Here is a 17,271-nt window from a genome sequence, read left to right as displayed (position 1 = left end):
GCTACTTTACGAAAAGTGCTAGAACACCTCATCAGGGGAACAAGCACTATATAAATGCAAACCCTTTCCTCTTCCATCCCTCCACTATCCTTTCGAATCCAAATTATCTTATTCAATGCAACCAACAGGCTCTCATGTCCACCGCTCACATTAGCTCATATTTTCCTGAACTGATCCAGCACTGATCCTTTTGGGTTCCAGAGGTGCGTGTTACTCGTCGAAAAGTGCTTTGACGCCTCATCAGGGGTAGTAAGCGCTATATAAATATAGTTACAGCGTGTACATAGGTTTTTTTTCTGTTTGTATCTCTTCCTTGAGTGACTCTACAACTTGTACATTTGCAACTTTTTCTGTTTGTATTTTTTATGCAACTCATGTAATCCTAAATCCTTATTTATCGCAACTGGTTCTTATGTAAAGCGCTCTGACACCTTCGGGTAATGTTCGCGCTAGAAAATCGCAATAAATAAATAAATAAATAAGAAGCAGGGCACCCCAAGCAGGGCACAGCACCCCAGTGGGCAGCCTGGCACGGGGCCCTGTCGGCGGTCCTCTCCCCTCACAGGAGGCCTGTGCGTGTGTTGTGCCGTTTATACGCGGTTTCCCCTCACAATGGACGCCGAGCACGTGCTAAAGTGATTAAGGCCCGGGGCCTGTGGGTATGTGTCACTCACACACCACGCACAAAGCGGAGATGCTTCAGGGAGGCGGGGGTCCTACTGGCCTCCTGAAGGGGGCTTCAGAGAGATGGGAGGGGGGGTCACTTGGAGCCCTTGATTTGTGCCGGGCTGTCCTGCAGATGCAAGAAGCAGAGACATGTTGGAACCTGAAAACGGCTTTACACCAGTTAACAAGGGAAAAACAGATGTAAATAGATTTATTTGATGGGGAGACTCCCGGGAGAGACAGAGGAGAGGAACTGATGAACAGAGCCGGCAATAAACGAACCTGGAGTCTGAAATATGAGCAGGTGGAGGCTGACGAGCGGAAGACGCGGCTCTGTCGGAGGCAGGCAGGGGCGTCCGGAACCAGCCCGAGCCCTTCCAGGGCCTGGTGGCAGCCATCATTGCAAGGTCTGCAGTGTAAGTGGACTTGCATAAACTGACATTCCCCAGGCACCCCAAACTCTTGCAGCCTTTGACAAGTATCCCTGGAATTGGGCATAACCCGAAATGTTTACTGCTCTGTATCACGAGCACTGTTTCTGCAAAGCCCTTGGTTTATGTGCACTCTGGATTGTGGGGGGAGGGGGGGGGGGGGGATTGAGCAAGCTTTTTGTAAGGCACTCTCTGACTTCTGGGCCCCTGTATGCATTGTGCTTTGATCAAGGCCTGGTGCAATGCTTCAAATGCGGGATTCCACATATAAAATGAACACACTCAAAAGAATCCCTAGAGGTGAGCATTATGGGAGGAATAAATTATGCAAATATCTAATCCCTGCAGATTCTGTGTTTTACAAAAAAATAGAAAAGGCAACTAGGGGCAAAGAGACTTTGGGCACCGAGCCGGAAAATGCACAAAACAAAAGGCGCGTCTACCTCACTGTGCAACCGGCCCCTAATTGGAGGCGGTCAGGGGGTACGCGTGACAGCAGACAGAAAGAAACAAAAAAAAGCAAGTGAAGTCCAATTCAACAAAATGTAACAACTTCAATTTCACCAACTTTATGGACTGTTTTTCAAAACGTTGACATCTGTGCCATCCTCACAATGTTTTTGAGTAAAAAAGATATGGGACGGGGGCGTGGTCAAACCACCTTTGAGATGGCTGATGGTTTTCAGTTCTCCAAGAATCCAAAGACTTTTCAAATTAAATCTTGTCGGATTTAACTTTCCCTCATTGATGAGATGCCCGGTGGTGGAACCGGAAGTCCTGAGGAGCAAATGGTCAGTTTATCTCAGACAACTGCAAGGTCTGCAGCCATTCTTTACCTTTGCTGCCCATCAGGCAGGGCCGCAGTGGCTGCAATTTTTCATATAGCTGGGTCTGAACTGAGGTGGCGAAGTGGGCTAAAGAATGATGATGGATTCAACCCAGATCTGTGACTGGGGGCGAGTGTCTGAAAAGTTTCAGCGCTCCGTCCATCATCTCCTGGTGTTTGCTTTGTTCGCCCTAAGTTGGCAATGTATGCCCAGACGTTGGTCTCTTGCTCACTTTGCCACTGGATTCAAGCTAGCCTGGCTGATGAGGGGTGTTACCTGAAACCGGTCCCAGGATGCTTGTTTCTGGTCCAGGGAAGACATGGCTTGGCAATTCGGGCTGGACTGTTCCCATGAGGCACTGGGTTCAAGACTGATTTGCATATGGCTGGGTCTGAACTTGGGTGGCATGGTGAGCTAAAGAATGATGATGGATTCAAACCAGATCTGTGACTGGGGGTGAGTGTCTGAAAAGTTTCAGAACTCCGTCCATCATCTCCTGGTGTTTGCTTTGTTCGCCATAAATTGGCAGGGTAGGCCCAGACGTTGGTCTCTTGTTCAATTTGCCACTGGATTCAAGCTAGCCTGGCTGATGATGGCTGATTAGCCCGAAACCGGTCCCAGGATGTTTGTATCCAGTCCAGGGAAGACATGGCTTGGCAGTTTGGGCTGGACTGTTCCCATGAGGCACAGGGTCAAGACTGATTTGCATATAGCTGTGTCTGAACTGGGGTGGTGGAGTGAGCTAAAGAATGATGATGGATTCAACCCAGATCTGTGACTGCACTCTGTCCATTATCTCCTTGTGTTTGCTTTCACCCACCAGCACGTGCACAGAGCCCACATGTTTACTATTGGAACAGCAGAAAGATACTAGGCCAAGGGAGATTCCTTATTTGTTGAGGACTTTGCTTTTAAACTGGCATTACATCACTTTTCACGTGCTGATGCCTACACACAACTTTACTTGAAATATATAATTTCTCCTCATCTGCAGTACGACGGCCGCCATTTTATGCTTTCTCCCAGATTACTTACGCACTGCTTGGTTACGCTTCCTCTATAAAGAGAGAGCAGGAGAACTGTTCATATCGTCAGGAGCTTCATGGTTTATTAACAACGTGTGGAATAAGTGTGACATATAGTTACTTCATTTCAATTTTCCTCTCATGGAACTCTGTGCTGGTGTCCATTTTGTTTCTACAGATGAATCTGTTATTTCTCTAACATAAGGCCTGTTATTGATTCTTCAGACAATACGCACGATTTGGAGAGCTGGCAAAAACATCTATATCACTGTTAAAAGTTTTCTCTCACACATGCAATACATGTTACCGGAGATACTCTGGTTTCGGTGAATCACCATAGTTAGTCAGAGCCGGGTCGCATTTCGAATATGATAAATTGTTCATCTTCTGCGGACTCTTCTGAGTAGAAAAAGTAGAAAAAGTCTGTATACATCAAGCAAAGCACTCTTTCAAACTTCCAGCAGTATTAAACGCACAGATTGGTTATTTTTTCACCAAGCGGAATTGGCTTGTAACTCTCTCCTACAACTGCTGTCAGATTGGTCCAATACTATTTCCAAGGAACTCTTCCATCCATTCCAATTCAAAACCTTTTATTTCACCAATGACAATGAGCAAAGAATCAATCGAAAAGCTCAGCAAAAGTAAAAAAAGTACCCAATTTCACCTACCAAATCTCCTTTACCAGTAACCTTTGTGGACTTTAACCTTTTAGCCACAGCGGACATTCCGCAGCGGTGCGGCCGAATCCAACACGTGCGCAGATCGGACGGCCCCTGACCGTCTGACACTCACGCAAACAGTGACGTCGGACGGCCCTGCTGTCCGACCCATCTTAAAGGTTATGGACACAATCAAACATTTTAAACCTTTTGTTGTGGAAACAAATTCTGCTCTTCAGAGGATTGAAGAAACCTGGTCAGATCTCAACTCTAGAGATTCAGAGATGGAACAATGCATAAGTGATGTTCAAGATGTATTAAGCAAGATTGAGTCCATGTCTAAAGAAATCTTTCTTCTCAAACAACAAAACTGAAGAATTGGAAAATCACAATTGATGCAATCATGAATGCATTTACAGTATCCATGAGGGTACAGAGGATTCGGTTATGCCCTCATTCCTCAAAGTGCATTTTCCTAAAATTGTTGGTTTTAAGGATTGTGTTGACCTTAACCTACGAAGAGCGCATTATGTGGACTCTAAATCCTTGACAGCATCCTGTTCAGCTCGACCCCAAGGGATTATAGTCCTCTTTCTCCAATATTCCGACCTTCTAATGGTTATGTCAGCAACTAAACAACAAAAGCAAATGTTGTGATTGAGTCAAAAAAATTTTTTTTATTTAGGATGTAGCCTGAGTGGTTGCTAATAAATAGAAAGAATTTCTTACATTTCTCCCGCTTTAAGATCCATGAATGCCTGTTACGGCCTTGTACACCCAAGTCTTACAAGAATAAAACAATGTCCTTTGCATCTCCAGATGAAAAACCATTCATTCATTTTCAAATGGGGGAAGAAGTGGTCCTCAGGAAAACTTGAACTTTACTGTTTTATGTAATAACATATATTTGCTAGTATTATTGGTTAACTTAAGGATTCGCGTTATATTTTGTTCTCTTGTTTCAACAGGAGTCTTTTCATTATAAGCTTATTAGTCAGATCCCAGTTGTCTGGAATAGTCCTTTGTACTGTCGTTAGTATTATTTATGCCTTCTCATATACTTCTCGAGAGATCTCCATGCTGGATGTCTGTCTTCTCTGCATTTCATCACCTCATTTTTACATTGCGTTTTCGACTCTTTTTCTATATATTATGGTTAATGCCTTGTAGGCTTCCCATCATCTCTTCTTCTTTTATAACGTTATGTTTACTTCTCTTACGTCTTTCTATTATCTTTTTCCATTTTTTCTCTTCTCTTTCTTTCATCCTTTGTCTCTGTTTCTCAATTTTTACATTTCTTTGTATTCCTTACTATTTTATTGCTTCAATGGTCTTACCTGGGTTATGATGCATTTCCTCTTTTGATTTTTATACTTTTTTGCTATGTTTCCTTTATATTTTGATATGTATGACGAATAACCTTTGCTTTGTCGCCTGGAATGTAAAGGGTTTGCACATTTCTATTAGGAAGCAGAGAGTTCTCACACATTTGTCTAAGCTAAAATGTCAAATTGCCCTTTTACAAGAATCTCAAGTGATGGATAAAGATCTTACTTCTATAGAAAAGAATTGAATGGGACAAGTTATTTCCTCACCTGCGGAAAAAATGGGATTGTTATATTGTTCTATAAGTTTCTTCCTCTTGTTTTTGATAAAGAAAAGAAGGGTGGGGATGGTAGATGGCTCCTTTTACACATCATCACACATAACAATTCAATATCTATATTACACATATATGGTCCTATTGTTGTGGATGTTCAATTTTGGGAACATATTTTCATTAAATCAATGATATACTCAATGGAAATTGTATAGTTGGGGGTGATTGTAATCGACTTATGGATCCCTCCCTAGACAGACGCTCTACAGTAACATAGGTACCCAAAAATGGAAAAAGTATTCTGAAATTCTATTCTATACAGAGGGTGAATAGATGCACGGAGGTCATACAACCCGGATGACATGAAATATCATTTCTATTCTCCGGTCTATCATTCTAAATCCAGAATAAATGACATTTTCTTGATTTACAACTTACTTCTTTAGTCAATGCTGGAATAGGCTCTATTTTGATTTCTGACCATGAACCGGTCTAGTTGACCTACACCTATGTTTGGACGTTTCCAGTTCCAATAGATAGCGTTTCAATAACGTCCTGTTACATGAGAACATTGTTGTGGAACATTTAGAATTTTTTTTAAAGAGAGTTTTCTATACTAATACTTATCCCGATACTCCTTTTAATTTTGTGTGAGATGCTTTTAAAGCAACAGCCAAAAGTTGTGTTATATATTATGTCGTGAATTAGAAGAAAGCCCTCAGAGAACTCTCCCACCTAATAGCTTCCACCAAACAACTTGAACATGAATGTTACACATCTAACAAAGATGCTACTTTAAAACGTGTCATTCAGGCCAAACTAGTCAAATTGGTCGTTGTGTGCACTGAGCAAAGAAGTGAGACTCGGACGCGCAGGGTGTGTGTCGTGGTGCTGCCCAGGCATTGGTGAAGAGCGCCTGGTCGTTGTGTGCACTGAGCGAAGAAGTGAGTCTCGGACGCGCAGGGTGCGTGTCGTGGTGCAGCCAAGGCATTGGTGAAGAGCGCCTGGTCATCGTGTGCACCAGGAGAAGAGGTGGGACTCGGACGCGCAGGGTGCTTGTTGAGGTGCAAGCAGAGGCATAGGTGAAGGGCACCTGGTCATCGTGTGCACCAAAGAAGAAGTGAGCCACGGACGTGCCTAGTGCATGTCGGGTGCAACCAGAGGCACTGGTGACGAGTGCCTGGGCAGTGTGTGCACTGAAATTGAAGTAAGTCTCAACAGAGCTGAGTGCGTGTCTCGGTGTCCACTGAGACCGCCAGAAGGAGGGCCAGGTTTTTGGGCCCTTGGAGTCGACATGAGTCCCATTAGTGATGTGTGCATGGCTTTGTCCTAGGGGAGACGACCGGGGGAATTGTTGCGACATCGTGCCCCTGGAGCAAGATAATCTCAAGAGCGTGGGGTATGTTTGCCCCGCGGCGGCCTAAGTCCTTCCTAAACGGTAGCAGCCCGGCAGCCCCAGAGGAGCTGAGCTGTCGGCTTGAGCTTGCCGTGCCCATTGATGGAGTTCTGAATCAAGGCCCAAGTCGCTGAAGGAGGAGAGGAGAGTGGGGTCGCGCCCCCACAGGTAAAGTGGATCACCACCTGGGGTAGGGGGTATGCTTGGAGGGACACTCTCTTGGCCTCTCGCTTCTGTCAGCTGTGCAATACTGTTGCTTCAGCTCAGATTGAGGCCCGTGCTGGCCCAAGGAGGGGCAGTACTGGGCATCATTAATCCGTGTTGGGGGCAACTGTTAACAAAGTACCTAAAACTGTCTGTTACATTCGCTTTTCTTCAATGATTTCTCTCTCTCTCTCTTTTCTTTATTTCTACCACTCTTTCAGTCTATGCCTGTCCACATGAACTTTGTTTACCCTCAAATGACAGTCTAGATTCTGGAGACTGTGTTATCCTGATGATTCTGTTTAGCTGCCAGTTGCATCTGAAGCTGGATCTGTATGGACTTGTTTGCCGTGCTGAAATAAACCTACTTTAAATGTATCCTTTGGACTTGGATATCATTTTAAAACTGTCGTATTACACTTTGCAGTATTGCTGCTACTGAACTATCAAACTGTCGGATGAAGCCTAACATTACTTGTGCCTAACGAACTACAGGCTGGTTGTGCGAGGCACTCTGTTATTTTCCCTACGCAGAGTATATGAATGTAATGTGGTGCATTGCATTATTTCTTCATTGCACAGTACATGATTGTTGCGTGACACATTGCTTTGTTTCTTCCTTGCACAGGGCAAGCGGGTAGTGATACACATTGCACTATTCCCTCTTTTGCAAAGTAACTGACTGTGGCCTTACGTATGGCATTGTTTCTCTATTGCACAGTACAGGAGTATATCGTTACGCATTGCAGTATTATCTTTCTTTTGCAACATGTGTGATTCTAGCAATACAACCTGCCTAACCTTTTGGAAATGGTTAGAAGTAAGCTTAACTGTTGGTTAGCAGCGGTGGTTGGGATTAGAACCTACCAATCCACCAGAAGGAATATTATCCACTATTATATGTTGGTTTTGTATTGTGTGGTTTTATCGGATATCTGCTTATATAATGACTATACTCGTTTTATAAAACTTGTGTGGAGTCTATTTGTGGTGACATCAGTGGGTTGCTGGGAGTGTGGTTGCACATACTGAACACTCGTGCCTTGGAGATAAGCCTGGCGGCTCGTGCCAAGCTACTAAGGGGGTGAGCAGGGCTATCTCAGACGGTGTCATTAGTTAGCCTAACGTTGAAATGAGCGATCCGGGTCTCACACCTGGTAACAGCAGTGGGGGACAGGGACCCGCGCCTCTAGCATTTGGTGGTGGCGGTTGTAGGAAGGTGGATACCTGACTTTGGTTACCTCCAACTTTTTCCTAGTGTTTAGCTGGTTTTCGACTTAGTTGGCCTGGGATCCTGTGAATGAGGGCCCCAGGCTATCTGCTCTCACTGTAAAACGGACTCCATGTACTTTAAGTACATCTCCAATTGGACATTGGGTCACCTTAAGAGCCCCTGTACAGTGTACTATAGGTGCATCCAAGGCCTACCAGGGGCTGCAGCATGTATTATGCCACCCCTGGCTGGCCATCCACATTGACACAACTGGCTTATCACTCAGCTGGGGCAAGGTCGTGTAATCACCCCTTGCTTAGGTAGAGTATCCCTATACCTACCAGTACATATAGACACATATATACCCATAAGTCACTCCTATGGCAGGCCTTAACAATCCTGGAGGCAGAGTGCTTAGTTTTATGTGAGATGGTGCTCTAGCATGAGCTGAGCCTGTCTGCAGCTTTCGAACCATGTCCTTATAGCTGTTCTATGATATCGCCATACCATATACTCAAGTGCATTGTGATCCTCGCAGTTGAATGCTAACTTTGGTTTGGCTTTATCAAAACATGTCGTATAAGGTGTCATACACTTTGGAATACTACCCCCTCACCAGTTCTGGTAACGGGGGTAGCATTCCACCCTTCTAGAGGGAGAAGACATGTTGTTCCTGTTAAACCCAGTTAAAGTTAACAAGAGCCTCAGCATCACAAAATGGATGCTGCTGCCACAGACACAAATCTGACCTCCTGCTGCTGCCAGCCCTTCCAGTGAGGGAGGCTTGGACAATAGGTTTCCTGTCTTCGGAGGTGCTAGCACCACCCCAGACAGGCCATAGTGTATTGGGGCAGGAAGGGCTGAATGAAATGAGACACTGCCTGGGGCACACAAGGTGCTCCATGCATAGTCCGGTTGAAACCTGTTGCTGGGGCACTCCAGCCCCAGCTCTGGCGTGAAGCTGGACAAAGGGAAAGGGGTGTAACCACCCCCTTCCCCAGTCCCACCCATAGGAGGGACCTAGCTGGTAATCCAGCCCCTTTAATTTGTATAAAGCTAGGAGCTGAGTCTAGAGACTTTAGATTAATCCTGAACTGAAACTTGAAATGAAACTTCGACATTCTACTGCAACTAGAAGACTGAAGAATCTCCCTTGTGGTCAAGGAGTGACCACCCTGTGCAAACAGGCAACATTCAGCGATCTGCAGTTTGCTTTGTCGACGCTCCCGCCGGACCCCGATTACAGAGCCTGACAAGAACCAGACTTCCAGACTTCCCTGAGCCCGATACACAGTCCCAGTAAAGCTGAGACCCGTGGAGGCGACGAGAGACGTGGGACCCGCCATCTTGAAAAACCTGCAACTTGCTACTTGTGCAGCTTCCGAAGCACCCTCAAAGTTGTGCATTGAGGATTGAGAAGCCCCAGCCCCGAGCACATTCTACACCGACGCACAGCCCTGCACATTCCACGAGTTCCGCGTGGGGTCTGCTAGTGTTTTTGTGCTTGACGCGTCTGTCCGGTCACTTGCCTGGTGGCTAGTGGCCTCTGTGACGATGAACCTTTGAATCTACACTGCTGACCTGGTTGCTCCAGGCTGGTCCTTGCTTCCCTGAAAAGGAGAAGCCCCCCAGACTGTCCTGGTCTGCGACAGAAGCCATCTTCGATTCTTGCGTGGGTTGCCTTTGCCAAGGCTTGTTGACTCAATCCGGAAGTCGACACCGCCAACAGCGACAGCCTCCGTGGGACAGTCTGTATCCAGTGCCTGGTTGTCGCCGACATCTCCTGGTCCACGTGGCTACAGAGACAAGCTTCACAACATCACCTGATTGCTTCACGACATCGCCTGGTTCCTTCCTGGTCACTGGCTAGTGACCCAGACTCTGTCCCCTCTGCTTTCAGGTACTCTTCATCCTGGATCCGCCCTTGGATCCAACCGGACACTTCTCTCCTGGTACCCTGCAGCATCTTTTCACAGTCTCCATAGGATTCAGCGACGAAACCCGACACACTTTGACACCTATGCACCCGCTTCCTGTGGGTGAGGTAACGCGAGTACTACGGTGCTCCTGTGGGTATTGACTATCCTAGTGTCCTAGTTTTCAGTAGCTTTCTCCTAGTCCATCCGGAAGTGACCTAAAAGAACTAGTTTCCAATTCTTTCGTTCCCATTGTTTCCCTATTGTAACTCGCATGTGTGTTTAGATACTGCACACGCATCCCGTGGGCCTCCTGCTTCCTAACCTTGGGTAGTACAGCGTAGCCCCAGCGATTCCCTAAGCCCTAGGCCTATTCTTGGTTTGTGACGTGGTTCTTATACCACTATTTTAGTATATGGTTTTGCGTGCCCCTAGGGCCCTACTGTATTTTGTGCAACTTATTGTATGGTAATTAAGTATCTTGTTATGTGCTTGTGCCTCTGACCTCCTAAAGAGATCGGAGGGGTTGTGTTAGTAATAAATACATATATATTTGATATATACCTTGTGTGGTGTCCTTTCATTTGGTATTAAAGGGGTTACATATGGTAAAACAGCTGGCTTCACATGCTATCTGAAGTTTTAGCCTAATACTGCTGGTCCATGCTACCACTAGGATAGCTGGTCTCTAAGGTTGACTTTACAACCATCACTATAAGGGTTGTTTGGACTGATACAGGGTGCCCACTAGAATAGTGGACATCACATATCAGGCCAACTTCTCACAGCGGTGAGGGATAAGAACCTCCACTTCCAACAGTTCCTATACCATCAGGGTTCCCTCGTACCGGTTGGTTGCAGCACGCCCCTTTCAGTGGCTGGTTTGGGAATAACCCTATGATGAAGCCTGCCGCCAAGGGGTAACCCCGGTGGGTGAGTGTTATTTAAAGAAAATATTTTTTTTTCCCACATGAGGGTGTGACAATACTTTTCACGTAGAACAAGAGTTCTCTCTTTGGTTCTTAAGTGCGTTTTTGGAGGACGAGTCCCCGTCCTATCTTCCTCTTCGTCCCCCTTTTGATGTTTATCTGAGTCCCTCTGTTCTACAGGCTTCTGCAGTTTGCTGCGAGTGCAATCACTTTATCCGTTATTTTGGGGGACAAACTTGCGGGAGCTGCTGTCATTAAAACAACGAAATGACACTACAAAATTGTAATGCAGTATTGCCAGAATTAGCCTAAAGTCACCTTGCTTTCAATCTATGGGGAGCGCTCTAGCTGAGACACATCTATTTCGTTACGTTTGCTGAGTATGTTTGCAACAGGCCTGTAAGTGCTTCTCTTCACCTGCCATCCACTGCTGAAGTGCCCGGGTCCCTTCTGGGCACCCGGCCTCCTCTATGATGCCACATGTAAGAGCCCTGGCATGCTGCAGCAGGGAGGGGGGACGGTGAAAAGAGGGGTCCTCTCAGATAGAGGATTCTGCTGGATGGAAAACAGAGGGGCTCTCTCCATCCTCTCACATTTTGGGATCAGTGGATGGAGAAGAGAGGGCCCGCTCACATGGTAGGATCTGCTGGCTCCTGTAGATTGGGGGCTTGTTTAGAGTTGGGTGGTGATAAAAAGACCCTCAATTTCTAGATACATATTTAGGGTCTGAGTTGTAATTTGACAGAGCGGACTTACTGCATCAGGGAATGGAGTGAAGGGGTCCATCGCCCTGAGGGAGCACCGCCGCGGCCTTAAGAGCGGACTCTGGTGAGGTGGCGGACCTCTGGTTCCCGGAGAGGGTGGTCTGTCGGCCTTGAACCCTTTTTACTCAACTTTAAATCGGCCCCTGGTCTGGAGGAAACTCCACTGAATGAATTTCCTTCCTCATACAAACAGTGAATGTTGGTTTTTCAGGGTCTCCACATTCCCTTCCCAGTGGCTTTTGACTTTTCCCTTCACCAAAATCCTATAAAACATGCAGTGTGCCCACCCAATGTCAAGCTGTACACACAGAGCAGCAACATTTTTAGGTCTGGTCTGACAGTGCAGCTGTTCGGCTGACCTATCGCTAACAATATACATAGAGGGGCTTTGGTTCCGCCCCTTTCAAGCAGCCTCTTTCAGCCATTGGCTGGAGATGTTATCATGTCTTGCCTCAGCGCAGTGGAGTGCTCACCTCCAGTTAGTAGCACTGGCTGTTGAGATGTATCCCGCCACCTTCACATGAGTGTTTGCATTGAACTGTACGAGGGACTACTTTACAACTGAAGCCCTCACTGGCGCGCCTGCTGGCCCTAGGTTAGTGTGGTAAACGAGGCATACATTCGCATATTAAACCCAGACCTGTTGGTTTTGCCAATGCTTGTTGTTATGTGGCACCTCTGAAGCAGATGGCATGCATCTCCGCTCTCAGAAGCCAGCTGACTCTCCAGTCACTTGGTAAGTGCAGGTTGACCTTTGACCCTGTGTAGTGCTCGGCTGTCATGACGTAGAGAGCAGTATTCACACTGGCCCCTCTGCTCCCCTGCTTTGACACCATGCTGACAGATTTCAATATACAAAGAGCCGAAGACACAGAACACACAGGCCACGCCCACGGCCCCGCCCCCCACACACGTGTCCCTCTCCCTTGATGTGGTCCAGCGGTGGCGGCTGGCGGGTGCCCTGGTGAGGGTAAGTGCTGTTGCTCCTGATCACTGCTGGGTGTGACGTGACCCTGCCCTGTGCAGTGTTTGGACGTCGAGGCCAGCTCTGGGTGCCAGGGGGCATGGTTCACCCTCTCACCCTGCTGCAGAAGAGCCCTGGCTGGCACCAGCCAAGGGTACCAGGAGGCATGGTTCACCCTCTCACCCTGCTGCAGAAGCACCCTGGCTGGCACCAGCCCTGGGTGCCAGGAGGCATGGTTCACCCTCTCACCCTACTGCAGAAGCTCCCTGGACTGCACCCAGCCCTGGGTGCCAGGGGGCATGGTTCACCCTCTCACCCTGCTGCAGAAGCGCCCTGGACTGCACCCAGCCCTGGGTGCCAGGGGGCATGGTTCACCCTCTCACCCTGCTGCAGAAGTGCCCTGGCTGGCACCAGCCCTGGGTGCCAGGAGGCATGGTTCACCCTCTCACCCTGCTGCAGAAGCTCCCTGGACTGCACCCAGCCCTGGGTGCCAGGGGGCATGGTTCACCCTCTCACCCTACTGCAGAAGAGCCCTGGCCTGGACCCAGCCACGAGTGCCAAGGGCTCACGTGGGCCCACGCAGACATAGAACAGCTGCACACATCAGCCCCAGAGTTTGGACTCCTCGACAAGCCTTCCTTGCATCTCTCCTCTGTGGCTTCGGATGTTTACCTCGGACTGACAAGAAAATCCCACTTTAATTAGGAAAGGAAAACGTTTCCAGAGCGCGTTCCCCTTCCTCCTGAGGACAGATGCCTTGAGCCTGCAGAGGATGGGGCATAAGTATCAACCAATAGCAGAAGCCGAAAGCATGGGTGCCGGTGGCACACAGTGCATGCACAGGTGTCTGTGGTACATGGTGCATATATAGGTGTCCATGGTACGTGATGCATGCATAAGTGTAGTGGTACACGCTGCATGGACAGGTGTCTGTGGCGCAAGGTTCATGCACAGGTGTCTGCGGTACACGGTGCATGAACAGGTGTCTGTGGTACACGGTGCATGAGCAGGTGTCTGTGGTACACGGTGCATGAACAGGTGTCTGTGGTACACGGTGCATGCACAGGTGTCTGCGGTACATGGTGCATGCATAAGTGTCAACGGTACACGGTGCATGAACAGGTGTCTGTGGTGCAAAGTTCATGCACAGGTGTCTGTGGTACACGGTGCATGAACAGGTGTCTGTGGTGCAAAGTTCATGCCAGGTGTCTGCGGGACATGGTGTATGCATAAGTGTCAACGGTACACGCTGCATGGACAGGTGTCTGTGGCGCAAGGTTCATGCACAGGTGTCTGTGGCGCAAGGTTCATGAACAGCTGTTTGTGGTACACGGTGCCTGAACAGGTGTCTATGGTACGTGATGCATGCATAAGTGTAGTGGTACACGCTGCATGGACAGGTGTCTGTGGCGCAAGGTTCATGCACAGGTGTCTGTGGCGCAAGGTTCATGAACAGCTGTTTGTGGTACACGGTGCCTGAACAGGTGTCTATGGTACGTGATGCATGCATAAGTGTAGTGGTACACGCTGCATGGACAGGTGTCTGTGGTACACGGTGCATGCACAGGTGTCTGCGGTACATGGTGCATGCATAAGTGTCAACGGTACACGGTGCATGAACAGGTGTCTGTGGTGCAAAGTTCATGCACAGGTGTCTGTGGTACACGGTGCATGAACAGGTGTCTGTGGTGCAAAGTTCATGCACAGGTGTCTGTGGTACACGGTGCATGAACAGGTGTCTGTGGTACACGGTGCATGAACAGGTGTCTGTGGTACACGGTGCATGAACAGGTGTCTGAGGTACACGGTGCATGAACAGGTGTCTGTGGTACACGGTGCATGAACAGGTGTCTGTGGTACACGGTGCATGAACAGGTGTCTGTGGTACACGGTGCATGCACAGGTGTCTATGGTACGTGATGCATGCATAAGTGTAGTGGTACACGCTGCATGGACAGGTGTCTGTGGCGCAAGGTTCATGCACAGGTGTCTGCGGTACACGGTGCATGAACAGGTGTCTGTGGTACACGGTGCATGAACAGATGTCTGTGGTACACGGTGCATGCACAGGTGTCTGCGGTACATGGTGCATGCATAAGTGTCAATGGTACACGCTGCATGGACAGGTGTCTGTGGCGCAAGGTTCATGCACAGGTGTCTGTGGTACATGGTGCATTTTTTTAATGTATTTATTTATGTTATTTTGAAGGTTTTATAGAGCGCTAACAAGGCCCGTGCGGATATCAGTGCGCTTTACAGTAAGTAAAGTTCTTTATACATCAGTTAAATGCAAGTCAAAGCGCATATACATAACATCTTGTAAAAGCAAAGTAGTAAGGTACAACACAATACTATCCCGGTGAGTCAGGTAAAGGGTAGATAATATGTCCAGGTTGCCTAGATGTTCCCTTGTCATCATAAGGGTTAGTAGCGAGGGTACGTTTGGTCCCAAAATTTCTTTGGACCATGCTCAGGTGAATTTGGCCATGAGAAACGATTTTACTTCCTTTTTGAAAGACGCAGTGGAGGAGTTAAGTCTGGTTTCTGGGGCCAAGGCATTCCAGATTCTGGGCGCCATCCCTGGAAGGGTTCGGTTATATGTTTTCTTCTTGTTGACTCTTTGCGGTTTCAGTAGTAGGTTTTCCGCACTTCTTGAAGATCCGATCCCACCAGAGATCGTTAGTTTCTGTGCCAGATCGCTGGGTGCCTTGTGATGCAGGGCTTTATGCGTCATACACGCTATTTTCAAATGAATTCTGGCTTCCAGAGGTAGCCAATCCAAGGATTTTAGTTCCGGGGAGATGTGGGAACTTCTTTTAGAACCAGTGATGAGTCTCGCTGCAGCATTGATTGAAGCTCCTAACGGTGCCGTTGTAGCCGCAAAGAGTGACACTTCCGTACTCCACTCTAGGGATAACTAGAGCTTGTACTGCCTGCTTGAAGTCATTGAATGGCAGGAAGGGCTTCAGCTTCCTCAGTGTGTTTATCTGGAGGTTTGCTCCCTTTGTTGCGTTGCTGATGTGTTTTTGCATATTGAGGTTACTGTCAAGAGTTATTCCCAGTGATTTTAATGAATCCACGATGGTTGGTTGAACGTTGAGTGCCGTAAGATGTTTGATCCAGTCTTCCATTATGGGGCTTGGGCGGGTGGAGATATTGAGAGGGATTCGGTTTTGGACATTCAATTTGAGATGGTTTTCTGCCAGCCATGTCTAGGTATTCCCAAGAGTTGTTTTAAGCAATTTGGTGTCTTCTAAGGTGTGTATTTTATGGTATAGTTGTGTTATCAGTGTACATGTGATATTGCACGTTGGACGTGTGTAGAATTTCGGTGAGGGGTTCCATGAAAAGATTAAACAATGTCGGGGAAGCTTGCGGGACTGCCAAAGTTACTGGGACGGGTTTGGACAGGGAGTTGTTGACCTTGAATTGTTGTGTCCGGTATTGGTGAAATCAGGTAAACCAATTTAACACTTACCCTGATAATCCCATTCTGTGTCTCAGAAGATCTATCAAGTTCTCATGTTTGACCGTATCAAAGGCTGAGGAGAGGTCTAGCAGGATGAGTAGGCAGGTTCCATTCTGATCAAGGATTTGTAGTGCGTCGTCAATTATATGTGTCATGGCTGATTCTGTGCTGTGCCCAGCTCTGAAGCCTGATTGGTATTTGTTAAGAAGGTCAAAGTGATCAATATGCCTTGTCAGTTGGTGGTGAACACATTTTTCCAATAGTTTGGCCAAGGTAGGAATATTGTAAATAGGGCGATAGTTGTTTAGGGCCGTAGGGTCGGCCGTGGGTTTCTTTAGAATGGGTGATACCTGTCCAACTTTGAGTGTCCGGATGCAACCTTGTTGAAGGGAGCTGTTAATGATCTAGGTCCAGAGAGGCAGAAGCAGTGGAGTTAAGTCTTTAAGAGCGTTTGCAGGTAGAGGATTGGTTAAGTGATCGGCAGGCTTCAGGGCACTCAAAATCTTGCATATAGCTTCTTCAGTTAAGTAGCAAAGTCTGAACAGGCTGCGTCATTTTTTAGGTCAAGCTTTGATGGGATTTGGTGTGGCGCAGTTGGAAGTGCTGGGGAAGTTTCCGTATGAGAGCCCGAGTGTAAGATTAGATCATTGAGGAGGTCCTTCTTGATGTTGTCAGTCTTCTGAGTAAAGAAGGCAGAACATTCTTCACAGTTGGGTTGCGGGCAGGCTAAGTCTTGCGGACGTTGAGGTGCTTTCTTAGATTGGGTTTTGATTAATTCAAAACGTTTTTGGGGACGATTTCTTGCTTGGTCTCGTTGGTAGCTGAAAAAGTCTGCTTTAGTGCGCTTGATCTTTCTGTAATATGCATTTCTCTTCTTCCTTATAATCTTGAGGTGATTGGCGGATGGAACTGATCTCCATGTGCGTTCAGAAGTTCTGAGAGAACGTCGGTCCTCGTTGAGTATTCCATTGTACCAGGGCTTAGAATTCTTCATGGAAACTCTTTTTAGTTGAAGGGGGGCTACCTCATTTATTATTGAGTTCATGGATTTGAGGTAGTGATTGGTGGGGTCATGGACCTAAGACGTCCCTGCAGGGGGCAGAAGTAGGTTTTAGCTGGAAGATGGTAATATGTTAGGGTTGATTTTTTTCAAGTCTCTTTTCCATACTTTTGGTCTTGTGAATTGAACCGAGTTAAGTTTCACT

This window comes from Lissotriton vulgaris, chromosome 8, assembly GCF_964263255.1.
Source record: "Lissotriton vulgaris chromosome 8, aLisVul1.2, whole genome shotgun sequence".
Taxonomy (NCBI): Eukaryota; Metazoa; Chordata; class Amphibia; order Caudata; family Salamandridae; genus Lissotriton; species Lissotriton vulgaris.
This window is presented reverse-complemented; position numbering follows the sequence as displayed.